Source organism: Balaenoptera musculus, chromosome 2 (assembly GCF_009873245.2).
Source record: "Balaenoptera musculus isolate JJ_BM4_2016_0621 chromosome 2, mBalMus1.pri.v3, whole genome shotgun sequence".
Classification (NCBI taxonomy): Eukaryota; Metazoa; Chordata; class Mammalia; order Artiodactyla; family Balaenopteridae; genus Balaenoptera; species Balaenoptera musculus.
The window spans coordinates 130,118,902-130,136,740 of record NC_045786.1 but is presented as its reverse complement, the minus strand read 5'-3'; positions in this window follow the sequence as shown (position 1 = coordinate 130,136,740).

Sequence of the window (17,839 nt, the reverse complement as noted above, 5' to 3'; positions counted from 1 at the left end):
TCAGATTTTTCATCATTAGTGTATAGGAATGCAAGAGATTTCTGTGCATTAATTTTGTCTCCTGCAACTTTACCATATTCATTAATTAGCTCTAGCAGTTTTCTGGTGGCAGTTTTAGGATTCTCTATGTATAGTATCATGTCATCCGCAAACAATGACAGTTTTACTTCTTCTTTTCCAATTTGTATTCCTTTTATTTCTTTTTCTTCTCTGATTGCCGTGGCTAGGACTTCCAGAACTATGTTGAATAATAGTGGTGAGAGTGGACATCCTTGTCTCGTTCCTGATCTTAGAGGAAATGCTTTCAGTTTTTCACCATTGAGAATGATGTTTGCTGTGGGTTTGTCATATATGGCCTTTATTATGTTGAGGTAGGTTCCCTCTATGCCCACTTTCTGGAGAGTTTTTATCAGAAATGGGTGTTGAATTTTGTCAAAAGCTTTTTCTGCATCTATTGAGATGATCATATGGTTTTTATTCTTCAATTTGTTAATATGGTGTATCACATTGATTGATTTGCGTATATTGAAGAATCCTTGCATCCCTGGGATAAATCCCACTTGATCGTGGTGTATGATCCTTTTAATGTGTTGTTGGATTCTGTTTGCTAGTATTTTGTTGAGGATTTTTGCATCTATATTCATCAGTGATATTGGTCTGTAATTTTCTTTTTTTGTAGTGTCTTTGTCTGGTTTTGGTATCAGGGTGATGGTGGCCTCATAGAATGAGTTTGGGAGTGTTCCTTCCTCTGCAACTTTTTGGAAGAGTTTGAGAAGGATAGGTGTTAGCTCTTCTCTAAATGTTTGATAGAATTCACCTGTGAAGCCATCTGGTCCTGGACTTTTGTTTGTTGGAAGATTTTTAATCACAGTTTCAATTTCATTACTTGTGATTGGTCTGTTCATATTTTCTGTTTCTTCCTGATTCAGTCTTGGAAGGTTATACCTTTCAAAGAATTTGTCCATTTCTTCCAGGTTGTCCATTTTATTGGCATAAAGTTGCTTGTAGTAGTCTCTTAGGATGCTTTGTATTTCTGCGGTGTCTGTTGTAACTTCTCCTTTTTCATTTCTGATTTTATTGATTTGAGTCCTCTCCCTCTTTTTCTTGATGAGTCTGGCTAATGGCTTATCAATTTTGTTTATCTTCTCAAAGAACCAACTTTTCGTTTTATTGATCTTTGCTATTGTTTTCTTTGTTTCTATTTCATTTATTTCTGCTCTGATCTTTATGATTTCTTTCCTTCTGCTAACTTTGGGTTTTGTTTGTTCTTCTTTCTCTAGTTTCTTTAGGTGTAAGGTTAGATTGTTTACTTGAGATTTTTCTTGTTTCTTTACGTAGGCTTGTATAGCTATAAACTTCCCTCTTAGAACCGCTTTTGCTGCATCCCATAGGTTTTGGGTCGTCGTGTTTTCATTGTCATTTGTCTCTAGGTATTTTTTTATTTCCTCTTTGATTTCTTCAGTGATCTCTTGGTTATTTAGTAACGTATTGTTTAGCCTCCATGTGTTTGTCCTTTTTACGTTTTTTTCCCTGTAATTCATTTCTAATCTCATAGCGTTGTGGTCAGAAAAGATGCTTGATATGATTTCAATTTTCTTAAATTTACTGAGGCTTGATTTGTGACCCAAGATGTGATCTATCCTGGAGAATGTTCCGTGCGCACTTGAGAAGAACGTGTAATCTGCTGTTTTTGGATGGAATGTCCTATATATATCAATTAAATCTATCTGGTCTATTGTGTCATTTAAAGCTTCTGTTTCCTTATTTATTTTCATTTTGGATGATCTGTCCATTGGTGTAAGTGAGGTGTTAAAGTCCCCCACTATGATTGTGTTACTGTCGATTTCCTCTTTTATAGCTGTTAGCAGTTGCCTTATGTATTGAGGTGCTCCTATGTTGGGTTCATATATATTTATAATTGTTATATCTTCTTCTTGGATTGATCCCTGTATCATTATGTAGTGTCCTTCCTTGTCTCTTGTAACATTCTTTATTTTAAAGTCTATTTTATCTGATATGAGTATAGCTACTCCAGCTTTCTTTTGATTTCCATTTGCATGGAATATCTTTTTCCATCCCCTCACTTTCAGTCTGTATGTGTCCCTAGGTCTAAAGTGGGTCTCTTGTAGACAGCATATATATGGGTCTTGTTTTTGTATCCATTCAGCCAGTCTATCTCTTTTGGTTGGGGCATTTAATCCATTCACGTTTAAGGTAATTATCGATATGTATGTTCCTATGACCATTTTCTTAATTGTTTTGGGTTTGTTTTTGTAGGTCCTTTTCTTCTCTTGTGTTTCCCACTTAGAGAAGTTCCTTTAGCATTTGTTGTAGAGCTGGTTTGGTGGTGCTGAATTCTCTTAGCTTTTGCTTGTCTGTAAAGCTTTTGATTTCTCCATCAAATCTAAGTGAGATCCTTGCCGGGTAGAGTAATCTTGGTTGTAGGTTCTTCCCTTTCATCACTTTAAGTATATCATGCCACTCCCTTCTGGCTTGCAGAGTTTCTGCTGAGAAATCAGCTGTTAACCTTATGGGAGTTCCCTTGTATGTTATTTGTCGTTTTTCCCTTGCTGCTTTCAATAATTTTTCTTTGTCTTTAATTTTTGCCACTTTGATTACTATGTGTCTCGGCGTGTTTCTCCTTGGGTTTATTCTGTATGGGACTCTCTGCGCTTCCTGGACTTGGGTGGCTATTTCCTTTCCCATGTTAGGGAAGTTCTCGACTATAATCTCTTCAAATATTTTCTCTGGTCCTTTCTCTCTCTCTTCTCCTTCTGGGACCCCTATAATGCGAATGTTGTTGCGTTTAATGTTGTCCCAGAGGTCTCTTAGGCTGTCTTCATTTCTTTTCATTCTTTTTTCTTTAGTCTGTTCCGCAGCAGTGAATTCCACCATTCTGTCTTCCAGGTCACTTATCCGTTCTTCTGCCTCAGTTATTCTGCTATTGATTCCTTCTAGTGTAGTTTTCATTTCAGTTATTGTATTGGTCATCTCTGTTTGTTTGTTCTTTAATTCTTCTAGGTCTTTGTTAATCATTTCTTGCATCTTCTCAATCTTTGCCTCCATTCTTATTCTGAGGTCCTGGATCATCTTCACTATCATTATTCTGAATTCTTTTTCTGGAAGGTTGCCTATCTCCACTTCATTTAGTTGTTTTTCTGGGGTTTTTTCTTGTTCCTTCATCTGGTACATAGCCCTCTGCCTTTTCATCTTCTCTATCTTTCTGTAACTGTGGTTTTTGGTCCACAGGCTGCTGGATTATAGTTTTTCTTGCTTCTGTTGTCTGCCCTCTGGTGGTTGAGGCTATCTAAGAGGCTTGATGGGAGGCTCTGGTGGTGGGTAGAGCTGACTGTTGCTGTGGCGGTCAGAGCTCAGTAAAACCTTAATCCACTTGACTGTTGATGGGTTGGGCTGGGTTCCCTCCCTGTTGGTTGTTTTGCCTGAGGCAACCCAACACTGGAGCCGACCCGTGCTCTTTGGTGGGGTTAATGGCAGACTCTGGGAGGGCTCATGCCAAGGAGAACTTCCCAGAACCTCTGCTGCGAGTGTCCTTATCCCCACGGTGGAACAGAGCCACCACTCGCCTCTGCAGGAGACCCCCCAACACCAGCAGGTAGGTCTGGTTCAGTCTCCCCCAGGGTCACTGCTCCTTCCCCTGGGTCCCGATGCACACATTACTTTGTGTGTGCCCTCCAAGAGTGGAGTCTCTGTTTCCCCCAGTCCTGTCAAAGTCCTGCAATCAATTCCCACTAGGCTTCAAAGTCTGATTCTCTAGGAATTCCTCCTCCCGTAGCCGGACCCCCAGGTTGGGAAGCCTGACGTGGGGCTCAGAACCTTCACTCCAGTGGGTGGACTTCTGTGGTATAAGTGTTCGCCAGTCTGTGAGTCACCCGCCCAGCAGTTATGGGATTTGATTTTACTCTGATTGCGCCCCTCCTACCGTCTCACTGTGGCTTCTCCTCTGTCCTTGGACGTGGGGTATCCTCCTTGGTGAAGTCCAGGGTCTTCCTGTCAATGATTGTCCAGCAGCCAGTTGTGATTCTGGTGCTCTCGCAAGAGGGAGTGAGAGCACATCCTTCTACTCCGCCATCTTGGTTAATCTCCTCGAGAAGTTCTTTTAGCATTTGTTATAAAGCTGGTTTGGTGGTGCTGAATTCTCTCAGCTTTTGCTTGTCTGTAAAGGTTTTAATTTCTCTGCTGAATCTGAATGAGATCCTTGCTGGGTAGAGTAACCTTGGTTGTAGGTTTTTCCCTTTCATCACTTTAAATATGTCCTGCCACTCCCTTCTGGATTGCAGAGTTTCTGCTGAGAGATCAGGTGTTAACCTTATGGGGATTCCCTTGTATGTTATTTGTCGTTTTGCCCTTGCCACTTTTAATATTTTTTCTTTGTATTTAATTTTTGATAGTTTGATTAATATGTGTCTTGGCATATTTCTCCTTGGATTTATCCTGTATGGGACTCTCTGTGCTTCCTGGACTTGATTATTCCCTTTCCCATATTAGGGAAGTTTTCAACTATAATCTCTTCAAATATTTTCTCAGTCCCTTTCTTCTTCTCTTCTTCTTTTGGGACCCCTATAATTCGAATGCTGGTGTGTTTAATATTGTCCCCATAGTCTCTACGACTGTCCTTAATTCTCTTCATTCCTTTTTTTCTTTATTCTGCTCTGCGGTAGTTATTTCCACTATTTTATCTTCCAGGTCACTTATCCGTTCTCCTGCCTCAATTATTCTGCATTGATTCCTTCTAGAGAATTTTTAATTTCATTTATTGTGTTGCTCATCATTGTTTGCTTGCTCTTTAGTTCTTCTAGGTCCTTGTTAAACGTTTCTTGTATTTTCTCCATTCTATTTCCAAGATTTTGGATCATCTTTACTATCATTACTCTGAATTCTTTTTCAGGTAGACTGCCTATTTCCTCTTCATTTGTTTGGTCTGGTGGGTTTTTGCCTTGCTCCTTCATCTGCTGTGTGTTTCTCTGTCTTCTCATTTTGCTTAACCTACTGTGTTTGGGGTCTCCTTTTTGCAGGCTGAAGGTTTGTAGTTCCCGTTGTTTTTGGTGCCTGTTCCCAGTGGCTAAGGTTGGTTCAGTGGGTTGTGTAGGCTTCCTGGTGGAGGGGAATGGTGCCTGTGTTCTGGTGGATGAGGCTGAATCTTGTCTTTCTGGTGGGCAGGACCACGACTGGTGGTGTGTTTTGGGGTGTCTGTGACCTTATTATGATTTTAGGCAGCCTGTCTGCTAATGGGTGGGGTTGTGTTCCTGTCTTGCTAGTTGTTTGGCATAGGGTGTCCACTACTCTAGCTTGCTGGTCGTTGAGTGGAGCTGGGTCTTAGTGTTGAGATGGAGATCTCTGGGAGAGCTTTTGACATTTGATATTACGTGGAGTTGGGAGGTCTCTGGTGGACCAATGTCCTGAACTCGGCTCTCCCACCTCAGAGGCACAGGCCTGATACCCAGCTGGAGCACCAAGACCTTGTCAGCCACAGGGCTGCTAGTGTTGGAGGGTCTCCTGCAGAGGCAGGTGCTGGCTGTAGCTCACCATGGGGACAAGGACACTCTGTCTGTCCCTTTCAATCAGTCTTCCCACCCATCCAACAACTTCTGTTTGCATTTCTTTAGCCAGAACTACTAGAACTTGTTTCTGTGTGGGAGAAAGATTCAGATAAAAATTTCATAAAAGATAAGAAATCATGAATAATGAGCATCCTTTTCCTGGATTTATTTTATACTGATCTTTTGTTCAGATTAAAGCTCCATTAAAATGGAAGGTTTAAGTGGTAAGAGGCAACTACTCAGCAACTTCCCTGCTTGATGACTATCTAATCATTTTTAAGATGCACATCAAATGTCCCCTTCTCTATGAAGCCCTTTCCTAAATCACTCAGTACCTTAAATTACTTCTTCTGCATTCCCAAAATATTTCACACTTACCTCTTCAACTGAATGTACTATACTGTATTATAATTAGATTTATACATCTGTCTCCTTTAGTAGATGGAAACTTTCTGATCCGACTACTCTTTGTTGTACTTCTCCAACACCTAACATTATACTTGACACATAGTGGACAACAAATGACACATGAGAATGAAAGTAAGAAGGAAAGTAGAAAGGTAGCGGTAGATAAAAACTGAGAAGCTCTGAGAAAAGAAATAGGATAACATATTTTAAGTGTAACAGTGTGACCAACTATCCCAGTTTGTTCAGGAATCAGGGGTTTTAAATTTTAATTTTATCTTATTTTTATATAGCATCTTCTTACTAGCTATCTATTTTATACATATCAGTGTATACATGTCAATCCCAACCTCCCAATTCATCCCACCACCACCGCCCCCCCAACAAATTTCTATTAAATAGTTTCCATATGCCGGGTACCATGCAGGGTATTTGGAATTATTCCTCTCATTTATATGCCTTAAGTAGAATGCACTCTATAATGTAAAATGCAAAGAAAATATAAAGGATCATTCTTCTTACCCAATAAGAGGTCTAGGGGTGGCAGAGCTGGTCTAGAATGACTTGGCAATACTATCAATGAACAAGGTCCCATCTCTCTTCCTCTTCTGCTATCAGAGTGACGACTGAAGTACTGCAAGAAAGGTATAGCAGAGAACAGTTTGACCAAATGCTTTACCTTGCTGAAACAGGGACCACTAGCCTTCCAGGCTCCAGTAGGTGGATCTTTAAAGCCCTCTGTCAAACACTTAGTTTCCCATTTTACTTGTAGCATTCCACTACAGGTTAGGAACTGTGTTTGGCTTCTAATGACAGGGACTCAAACACCAGTGGCTCAGTAAATTGTTTCACTTTTCTCAAGTAATGGCAAGCTGGGGTGAGGTGATCCAGGGCTGGAACAGAGGTTCTGCTGTGTCAGTGGGGACTCAGGATCTTCCTATCTTTCTGCTCAGTTATCCTGAGCATGTGCTTGTGGCACAAGATGGCTAATCCACTTCTGCATGACCTCTGCATTCCTAGCAAGAGAAAGAATGTGAAGAGCAGGAGGCATGTATAGGCTGAGCACCTATCTTCACCCTTTCAAAGGCCTTTCCCAGAAGTGCCACCTAGCAACGGATAACTCATTGGACAGAATATGTGATCATTGCAGCTCCAGGAAACTTGGAAAATTTGTGTTTTTAGCCAAGTCCAGGCACACTGCCTCTCTGAACTAAGTTGGAGATATTTCAGTAAAAAAAGAAGGGGAGAAAGAATATTGGGTAGGCATCTAGCAGTGACTTCCAGAAACCAATGGTCCACCCAGTATTGGGCTTCATCTCACTATATGAAGATGCATGACTGGCTTCTAAGATTTGATCCTGCAAAGGACCAACCATGGTCTTGAAAACATCAGATCAATACAGATTCGCATATATCTTCCCAGACATCTCTTCTGGTAATAAAGATGTTTTCAATTTATATAGGATTCTTTCTCTGGTTATTTAACAAGTTAGTGGGATTTTAAAATGTATTAAAATTGCTTCAGATCCATCACTGTCATGAATGATGTTAGGAAATATTTGCCAGAAGCCAAACATTTGAACAGCTTTAAGCATGGCATCAGAAAAACTACAATTACATTCAGGAAAGAACTGCTTGACGTGTGACATTAAAATGCAGTTCCCCAGGCAACTGAGAGGGAGATACATTCAATAACTCAGAGCTTCCAAGAATTGCTAAGATCATCCAGAATTTGCAACACCATTTATTTATTTTTCATTGACAGTTAAATTACCACTTGAAAGCATCTGCTGACTAGAAAACAAATCCTCTACTCTGGATAAACTAGGCATCCTCCAGAAATAACTCCCACACTAATTGATAGAGGGGATCAGGGAGAAGGCATGAGCAGTGGAAATATGTGGCTGGATGTATAGCCTTGCCATCAGACACGGCTGTGTTGGAGATGGCACTCTTTGCAGATAAATGTTGGTCAGTGTTCAGATCATCTTTGTCTCAGATGACAGAGCGCCAGCCCAGTGTTCTCATCATACATGAGTCTGACAACCTTTTATTGAACTGTGCCATTTCACAATTCCTGGTTGGGAACTCAACAAATAGGTGTTTACTAGGAAACAATATTCAGCAAAATTCATTGTCTAAAGTATAATTCTGTACTTCCATGATCAGGGGTTGCACAGTGTGCTTAAAAAAAAAAAACAAACCAAACTCACAGTATTTACAATACAGTTTTACCTCACTTAACACAATCTATTACTGAAAAGCTTGAAACAAATCATATTCTTATGGATTTACATTATAATTACAGAAATATTTTATTTCAACTTCTGATTAGTTTTCAGTTAGTAAGATATAACACTAAGTTTTTTCTGGTATGTACTTAGGTTCCCTTAAGTAAATTAGCAGTTAAATACTCATTTTCCAAGGGATCTTTCTATAATCAGAATATTCTTTTCGTATTTTAAACACTCTTGCCATTAACAATGGCTAACATTTATCACTCAATTGTTCTGTCTCTAGTACTGTTGCTAAATTCTCTACATAGATTATCTCAAACTGCCTCAACAAGCCTATGAAGAATATTCTATTATTAGTATACTCATTCTACAGATGAGGAAACTGAGGCTTAAAGAAATGTGCCCATGGTCAACAAGCTGATAACCAATGGAGGCAAGGGCACGAACCCAGGGAGGGTGACACCTCAGATTGTTTCTTAACCACTACATGACATAGCCCTTATTTTTTCTAATTTGTGAGCTTACCCAGTTTTACTTTTTTTAAAAAAATAAATTTATTTATTTATTTTTGTCTGCATTGGGTCTTCGTTGCTGTGCCCGGACTTTCTCTAGTTGCGGCGAGCAGGGGCTACTCTTCATTGCAGTGTGCATGCAGGCTTCTCATTGCGGTGGGTTCTCTTGTTGTGGAGCATGGGCTCTAGGCGCCCTGGCTCAGTTGTTGTGGCTTGCGGGCTCTAAAACGTAGGCTCAGTAGTTGTTGCCACGAAGCAACTAACGGGCTTAGTTGCTCCGTGGCATGTGGGATCTTCCCGGACCAGGGATCGAACCCGTGTCCCCTGCAATGGCAGGAGGATTCTTAACCACCATGCCACCAGGGAAATCCCCAGTTTTGCTTTTTAAGTGGCAATAAAGCCCCTAGAATTCTTCCAAAAACAATGAAGAAAAAAAAAAGCACATATGCCTTAGAGGTAACAACATCAAAGAACCTGTTGAATGAATGAATGGAAGCTCCTTGAAGGCAGGGAGTTTTTGTTTCTTTTGTTCACTGTTGTACTCCTTTATGCCTTATACAGACCCTGGCATGTAGCAGATGGTCACTGAATATTTGTTGAATGACACCTAATCCTGATGGCATCATGAGGGCACTCTTTCTCCATGGCAGTAGAGCCCCTCTCTGAAATTTAACTCTGCCAGGGTAGAGTACAAGCTTAATTTTTGTTAGTATTTAAAACCACAAATATTTTGCACACTGCAGGTGATAGACCAAAAAGGACAAACACCTGACTCGAACTGACTGAAATCCTGAGTGACTTGGCTCAAAGTGAAAACATTTGGACAATTATATGAAATTTTAAATATCTCCTTCTTGGCTTGGATTCTCAATCTCAATGTTCACATCTGGTTTGGGATCCAGTATAGAATAGGGGAAACTGTCTCCAGGGAGTCTTCTATCTGTGCCTACTGATATGGACAAGGTTAGATGGAATATGGATGGAAAGAGGCTTGTTGTATTGTAACACACCTGTGGGTGGGCAGGTGGTCCTGAACCAGGGCAGTAACTGGAGGAAGGGATCCCAGGACTGAAGCTCCACTCCCAGCCCCCATCATCAAGCAGACTAAAGAATGCTTCACATTCAGCTCTCCCTATGAATTCTCCCTAAGGTACCTCAGGGTGTGACAGCTTGTGTTGCCTGACTTTTTTTATAGCTCATCTGGAAACAGAAGCTTGGATTTTGTCCTCTCTGACCATATTTCCTGTGCTGCAATTAACACGTGGTACACCCAGAGAAGAATCATTGCTAAAACAGCCTTCAGTGTTTTAAATCAGTGGCATTTACCTGATTGCTGACTGTGGGCATCAGGATCCAATCTTCGGTTGGGGTTCCACATGGCTTCTTCTGTACTTGGGACTTGTTTTTTTTTTTTTGGTCGTGCTGCAGCTTGGGGGATCTTAGTTCCCCAACCAGGGGTTGAACCGGCCCAAGCGCCAAGTCCTAACCACTGGACCACCAGGGAATTCCGACGTACTTGGGACTTTAAAGTGATTTATAACTGAACCTACCCAGCAGGATGAGAACCAAATACAGTTTATTGGATCAGTAACTATGAATACCATGCAGTGGCATCCCAATGTGAATTTCTAATTCTTTACTACAAACTGGTTGAAACCCTTTGCCAAATGGCATCCTACCAGAAATGCTATTTTTAATAGAAACACTTAAATTCATTTTATTTGAATTTAATAGAAGAAAAGGGATCTGAAGCAAATCTGAAGGAATCTATTTTGAAAAATCTGTATTAGTAAGGATTCTCCAGAGAAACGAAGCCAATAGGATATAAATATATATATATAAGAGGAGATTTATTATAGGAATTGGCTCACACGGTCATGGTGGATGAGAAGTCCCATGATCTGCCATCTACAAGCTGGAAGGCCAGGAAAGCCAGTGCTGTAATTCAGTCTGAGTCTAAAGGCCTGGGAACAGGGGTGGAGTGAGGGGGCGCTGATGGTGTAAGCCATGATCTGAGTTGGAAAGCCGGGGAACCAGAAGCACTGACTGATGACTGAGGCCCAGGGCAGGAGAAGATGGATCTCTCAGCTCAAGCTGAGAGAGTGAATTTGCTTTTCCCCTGCCTTTTTGTTCTATTTGGGCTCTCAAGGAGTTGGATGATGCCCATTCGCATTGGGGAGGGCAATCTTCTTTACTCAGTTCACTAATTCAAAGGCTAATCTCTTCCGGAAACACCCTCCCAGACATGCCTAGATATGTTTTACCAGATATTTGGGCATCCCTTAGCGCAGTCAAGTTGACACAAAATTTCTTCACACCCCCACCACAGTAATATTTCTTTAACAATCTCTCTGAAGTTAAAAAAAAAAAAAGAAATTATAAACTCCATGAAGATTTTTTTTAATTTTGATTTTTTTACTACTATGTTTCAGTTTAACTAATATTATTGACTTCTTTTTATGAAGGGTGAAGACTGTGCCTATCTCCTTTTCTCCAATTCTTAGTTTTGGTTGGTTGTATTCTTATTCTTACGTTGTCCAGGTTCACACTGTTCATGTTCTTCTGTTTGTAATGATGATTATCAAAGTTATTTAGTATTGGCTTTATACTTAGCACTGTTTTCATATTTAAATATTTTAAATTGGTTTTACACTTAAATGTTTACCATAATTTCTTCACTCTTGAGTTCTTTATTTTGATTATCTCAGTTAGCAAGATCTCATGTCAAGTGGTTTTCTCAATAAAAACTTATAGGAGTTGTGCTTTCTGAGTTCATAGATCTTTGAGATGGTGCACCCTTATAACTTGAATGCTTTCTTCACTGAGTATAGCTTACTTTCCTTAAAGCTATAAAGCTGTCTCCTCCAAATTTTTGTTTGTTTGTTTTTTGGCAATGGACGTTGCTGTGGAAAATTTGGAGGGTAGCCTATGTCCTTACTCCCAACCCCTTTCTTTTAGGCAATTTGTTGTTTTGGTTTGGCTTGGTTTTTGCCTGGATGCTTAAAACACTCTATCCTTGAAGCTGTCTTTATCCTTGAATTTTATCTAGCTTGGAGTTAAGTTAAGCCTTCTGTTTCAATGTTTTCTAGAACAGTATATTCTAGAAAACTATTGGGTTGGCCAAAAAGTTCATTCGGGTTTTTCTGAAACATCTTATGGAAAAACCCGAATGAATTTTTTTTTGCCAATCAAATATATGTATTTTTTGCCAACTGTATTTTTAAGAGAACTAATTTTTTTTTATTGAGATATAATTCACACACCATAAAGTTCATCCTTTTCAAGTGTACAGTTCAGTAACTTTTAGTATATTCACAAAATTATGCAATCGTCACCACTATCTAATTCTAAAGAATGTTCATTACCCCCAAAAGAAGCCCCATACCTGTTAGTGGTCACTCCCTATTCCCCATTCTGCCCAGGCCATGGCAAACACTAATTTACTTTCTATCTTTATGCATTTGCTTATTCTGAACATTTCATGTAATAGTATCACACAGTACGTGACCATTTGCACCTGACTTTTTTCACTTGGGATAATGTCTTCAAGATTCATCCACGTGGGACTTCCCTGGTGGCACAGTGGTTAAGAATCCGCCTGCCAGTGCAGGGGACACGGGTTCAATCCCTGGTCCAGGAAAATCCACATGCCGCAGAGCAACTAAGCCCGTGCACCACAACTACTGAACCTGTGCTCTAGACCCCGCGAGCCACAACTACTGAACCCATGCGCCTAGAGCCCGTGCTCCACAACAAGAGAAGTCACTGCAGTGAGAAGCCCGCATACTGCAATGAAGAGTTGCTGCCAGCACACAGCAACAAAGACCCAATGCAGCCAAATAAATAAATAAATACATTTAAAAAAAAGATTTATCCATGTTATAGGCTATGTTAGTATTCAGTACTTCATTTTTATGGCTGAATAATATGCCAGTGCATGTATATATCACACTTTGTTTATCCATTCATTAGTTGATGAACATTTGGGTTGTTTCCACTTTTTGGATATTATGAATACTGGTGCTATAAGCATTCATGTATAAGTTTTTGTATAGATGTATGTTTTTATTACTCTTGGAATTGCTGTAGAATTGCTGGGTTATATGGGAACTCTATGTTTAACCATTAAGGAACTGCCAGACTGTTTTTAAAGTAGCTGGACTATTTTATATTTCTACCAGAAGTGTATAACGATACTAATTTCTTTTTTTTTTTTAAACTGAAATTTTATATATTTATTATTTATTTTTGGCTGTGTTGGGTCTTCGTTTCTGTGTGAGGGCTTTCTCTAGTTGTGGCAAGCGGGGGCCACTCTTCATCACAGTGCGCGGGCCTCTCACTATCGCGGCCTCTCTTGTTGCGGAGCACAGGCTCCAGACGCGCAGGCTCAGTAGTTGTGGCTCACGGGCCTAGTTGCTCCGTGGCATGTGGGATCTTCCCAGACCAGGGCTCGAACCCGTGTCCCCTGCATTAGCAGGCAGATTCTCAACCACTGCACCACCAGAGAAGCCCAGGATACTAATTTCTTTAGTTCTCAGAAACACTTGTTATTACCTATCTTTTTGAATATAGCCATCCTAGTGGGTATGAGGTAGTATTCAGTCATACCCTAATTTGCATTTCCCTGATGGCTAATGATGTTGAGCATCTTTTCTCATGCTTATTGGCCATGTGTATATCTTCTCTGGAGAGACGTCTATCCAAATCCTTTGCCCATTTTAAAATTAGGTTATTGGTCCTTTTATTATTAAGTAGTAAGAGTTCTTATATATTCTAGATACTAGTCCCATATCAGATATATGATTTGCAAATATTTTCTCCCAACTGTGGGTTGTTTTTTTCCTCTCTTGATAGTGTCCTTTGAATCACAACAGTTTTTAATTTGGTGAAGTCTAATTTATCTTTTTTTTTTTTTTTCTTTTGTTGCTTCCACTTTTGGTGTCATTTCTAGTAAATCTAATTGCCTAATCCAAGGTTATGAAGATTAATGCCTATGTTTTCTTCTAAAAGGTTTATAATTTTTGCTCTTATATTTAGTCTTTGATCTATTTTGAGCTGATTTTTGTTTGTAGCGTGAGACAGAGATCCAACTTAGTTCTTTTTCTTTTTTTATTTAATTGATTAATTTACTTATTTTTGGCTGCGTTGGGACTTCGTTGCTGTGTGCGGGCTTTCTCTAGTTGCGGTGAGTGGGGGCTACTCTTCGTTGTGTTATGCAGAATCTAGGCCCATGGCTTCAGTAGTTGTGGCATGTGGGCTTCAGTAGTTGTGGCTCGTGGGCTCTAGAGCACAGGCTCAGTAGTTGTGGTGCACAGGCTTAGTTGCTCCGCAGCATGTGCGATCTTCCTGGACCAGGGCTCGAACCCGTGTCCCCTGCATTGGCAGGCGGATTCATAACCACTGTGCCACCAGGGAAGTCCCAACTTATTTCTTTTGCTACATGCAAAAGGATATCCAATTGTCCCAGTGCCATTTGTTGAAAAGGCTCTTCTTTACCCCATTGAACTGTCTTGGCACCCTTGTTGAAAATCAGTTGAGATTAGGAACCAAGATGGCAGAGTAGAAGGACGTGCTCTCACTCCCTCTTGCGAGAACACCAGAATCACAACTAGCTGCTGGACAATCATCGACAGGAAGACACTGGAACTCACCAAAAAAGATACCTCACATCCAAAGACAAAGGAGAAGCCACAATGAGACGGTAGGAGGGGCGCAAACACAGTAAAATCAAATCCCATAACTGCTGGGTGGGTGACTCACAGACTGGAGAACACTTATACCACAGAAGTCCACCCACTGGAGTGAAGGTTCTGAGCCCCACGTCAGGTTCCCAATCTGGGGGTCCGGCAACGGGAGGAGGAATTCCTAGAGAATCAGACTTTGAAGGCTAGTGGGATTTGACTGCAGGACTTCGACAGGACTGGGGGAAACAGAGCCTTCACTCTTGGAGGGCACACACAAAGTAGTGTGCGCATCGGGACCCAGGGGAAGGAGCAGTGACCCCATGGGAGACTGAACCAGACCTACCTGTTAGTTGGAGGGTCTCCTGCAGAGGCGGGCAGTGGCTGTGGCTCATGGTGGGGACAAGGACCCTGGCAGCAGAAGTTCTGGGAACTTCTTCAATAAAGAAGAAGAAGAAAGAATAAAGCCTCCAGGAGCTGCTTGAATCCAACTGGGGAGGCACCCAGCGATTCCAGCCCCTAAGCTCGGGAGACCCCAGCCAGGCCCCAGCCCTGCCTCCCTGGGCCAGGCTCTGGCCTGAGCACTCATCCTCTGGCTTAGACACCTTCTCCAGGGCTGGCCTACGGGTCTCCTGGGGGGTCTGCCTGCCTAGGCCACCCTCTGGTACTTCCCTTGGCGTGCCTGGGTCAGCCCCCACCTCCAGCATCCCCTCTTGGGGCCAGGTGTGGGCCAGTGACCCACCCACCTTGCCTGCCTGCCCAACTCCTGTGTGCTCCCTAGTCTGCCCAGGCCTTGAGTGTCCGCATTAAACGGGTGTCCAACACCAAGCAAACAAGCGAAACATTTGTGAAGAATTTTCTTCTATTCTGTGAGTTTGTTTTCAGTTGCACTTTTTGATGTTGTGTTTTTTACATGCTACATTGTTATCTCTCTTTGTTTAGTTTTGTTCCATCTGGCCATTGTACAGTATGTTTGCACGGTTGCCATGCTGATTCTCTGCCTCCTGTCCATGCCTCATATTATTGAGGGTGACTTCTTTGTGTTTCCTATTACAGTGGAAGCCTGTTTGTTTCCCTCACTCTGCTACAGTTTGGGGCTGGAGGAGGTTGTGTTGTATCTCATTTTCCCTGAGGGATCGTGATGATTAGGACAGAATTCAGCTGTGGTGGCTGGACTCTCCATTAACATCCCCTTTTTAGCATCTGCCCTTTCTTCCGAGGTGGTATTAAAGATCCTCTACCAGGGACAGGTGACTATCTGGGGTATGTCTATTCTTCCCTTGTGAGGTACCTTTGGGCTGTGGATAGTTTTCTCAACTCAGTGAGGTGCCCTCAAGCCTTCCCTTCCATCTCAGAAAGTCAGCTCAGTGTTCACATTCTCCCATTTTCTCTCTTGTTCCATTCCTCCTCATTCAGAAGAGAAGAAACGTAAGGGCCTCCATTCACTTTGCTTCTCCCTACATTTGGGGGATTTAGTGAGACATCTCAGGATTGCATTGACTCCACAGGCTAGCTTCTGGAAGTTAGGAGTGGAACAAGGACACCTTTCTTGTGTCCACCTTGTTATTATCTATGTCCAATCTTTAAATTATTTTTATTTATTTATTTATATAAATTTATTTATTTATTCATTTATTTAATTTTTGGTTGCATTGGGTCTTTGCTGCTGCACGCTGGTATTCTGTAGTTGTTGAGAGTGGGGGCTACCCCCTTTGTTGCAGTACGCGGGCTTCTCATTGCGGTGGCTTCTGTTGTTGCGCAGCACGGGCTCTAGGCGCACGGGCTTCAGTAGTTGTGGCTCGTGGGCTCAGGAGCGCAGGCTCAGTAGTTGTGGCGCACGGGCTTAGTTGCTCCACGGCATGTGGGATCTTCCCGGACCAGGGTTCAAACCCCTGTCCCCTGCATTGGCAGGCGGATTCTTAACCACTGCACCACCAGGGAAGCCCTATGTCCAATCTTGATCCAGAATCTCCTCCAAAGTTTGGATTTCAAATAAAGAACCTTCATCAAGCACACTTAGAGAAATTTGCTTTTTTCCAATTACCATTGCCAAATGCCTAATGTTAGTTTACCTGTTACCCTTGGCAAGTGACTACATATGTCTGTAGCCCTGCAGTATTTTCAGTCTTTGGTGCTGTGTATCTCACTCATCTGCTTCTCTGTTTTGCTACTGCCCTAGAAATGGGAGAACTTAAAAAAAAAAAATTCCTGGCTTTTTGATAGAAAGCAGCTCCCAGGTTGGGTCCAAGGTGAAAATGAGTCCCCTTACTGGGTTAAAAACATGAATGCTGTTGTAATTCCTGGTTGGAATGCTCAGAGTTTCACTGCTGAACCATTTTATGCTAATTAATTCTGTGGGATATATCCCTCCTGTCTTAATTTATTCCCTCTTCTTCTCCCATTTCTACTTATAACCATCCCTGCCAATTACCTACATTTCACTGTTAAACTGTTTGCATAGTGTTCATGATTTTAAAGCTTCCTTGTACTGCCTTTGGGCATTTGGCTGAAATACACTGCCTCCAATTTACAAGTAAATATAGAACAAATCCAGAGACCTTGTACTGGTAACTGGCAATAAAAATGCTAATGCCTTAGTGGCAGTGTTCATAAGACAATGTTAATTTTTAGAGTAAAAATTTCATTAGAAATTGCTTTGGGAAATATATTAGTTAATGTTTACAAGTGTTTTTAAAGGAAGGCAAATGATTGCCACTAAAAAAAAGAAAATCTCATGGAAAGCATCTCCATTGAATCCCTCTGTTTTAAAAATACTTCATTTGGTATCTTTATTTTCATCTGTTAAATACAAGGCCATCCTTTAATGTTGTCTCCAGCTTGAAATAGTTTGAGACCCAGTGGATAATTCTGACCAGGAAGTATCATTGGACAGTGGGCAGAGCAGTTAGAGGGAAAAAATATTATAGGACCTTAACGATGGGGACGGGGTGGGGGGGGGACACTGACAATAAATATTAGGAGAGTGACAAAGAGGCTTTCCAAGGGATGTTCATATTTCTTGATCTATGTAATTTGATATTTAATGTATATAGAAATCCAATATCTATTTTGAAAAACCCCACTTACACCAATAATCCTTCTACTTTAGACTAAAAGTACCTAGGAGGCTAGGTATTTCCCATATTTCTTTCCTTAATGTTTAGAACAGGAATATGCCTGGAGCAGACATCCAATAAATACAAATTACTAATAAAAATAACTGAGCTGCTTTATTAGTATAGAATAATTCCAGGGGCTTCCCTCCTGGTTTGTCTGATCCTAAGCCTTTAAATACGTGTTTATATGTCAGAAAATCAGCATTGGAAACTCTCTGGGGCAAATCATAAAATATTAATTTGATACATGCTTTAAAACTCACCTTTGGTGTTATGAAATAATCCCTCTAGTGAGAAAAAAAAAAAGTCCATTTACAAAATCTTAAACAG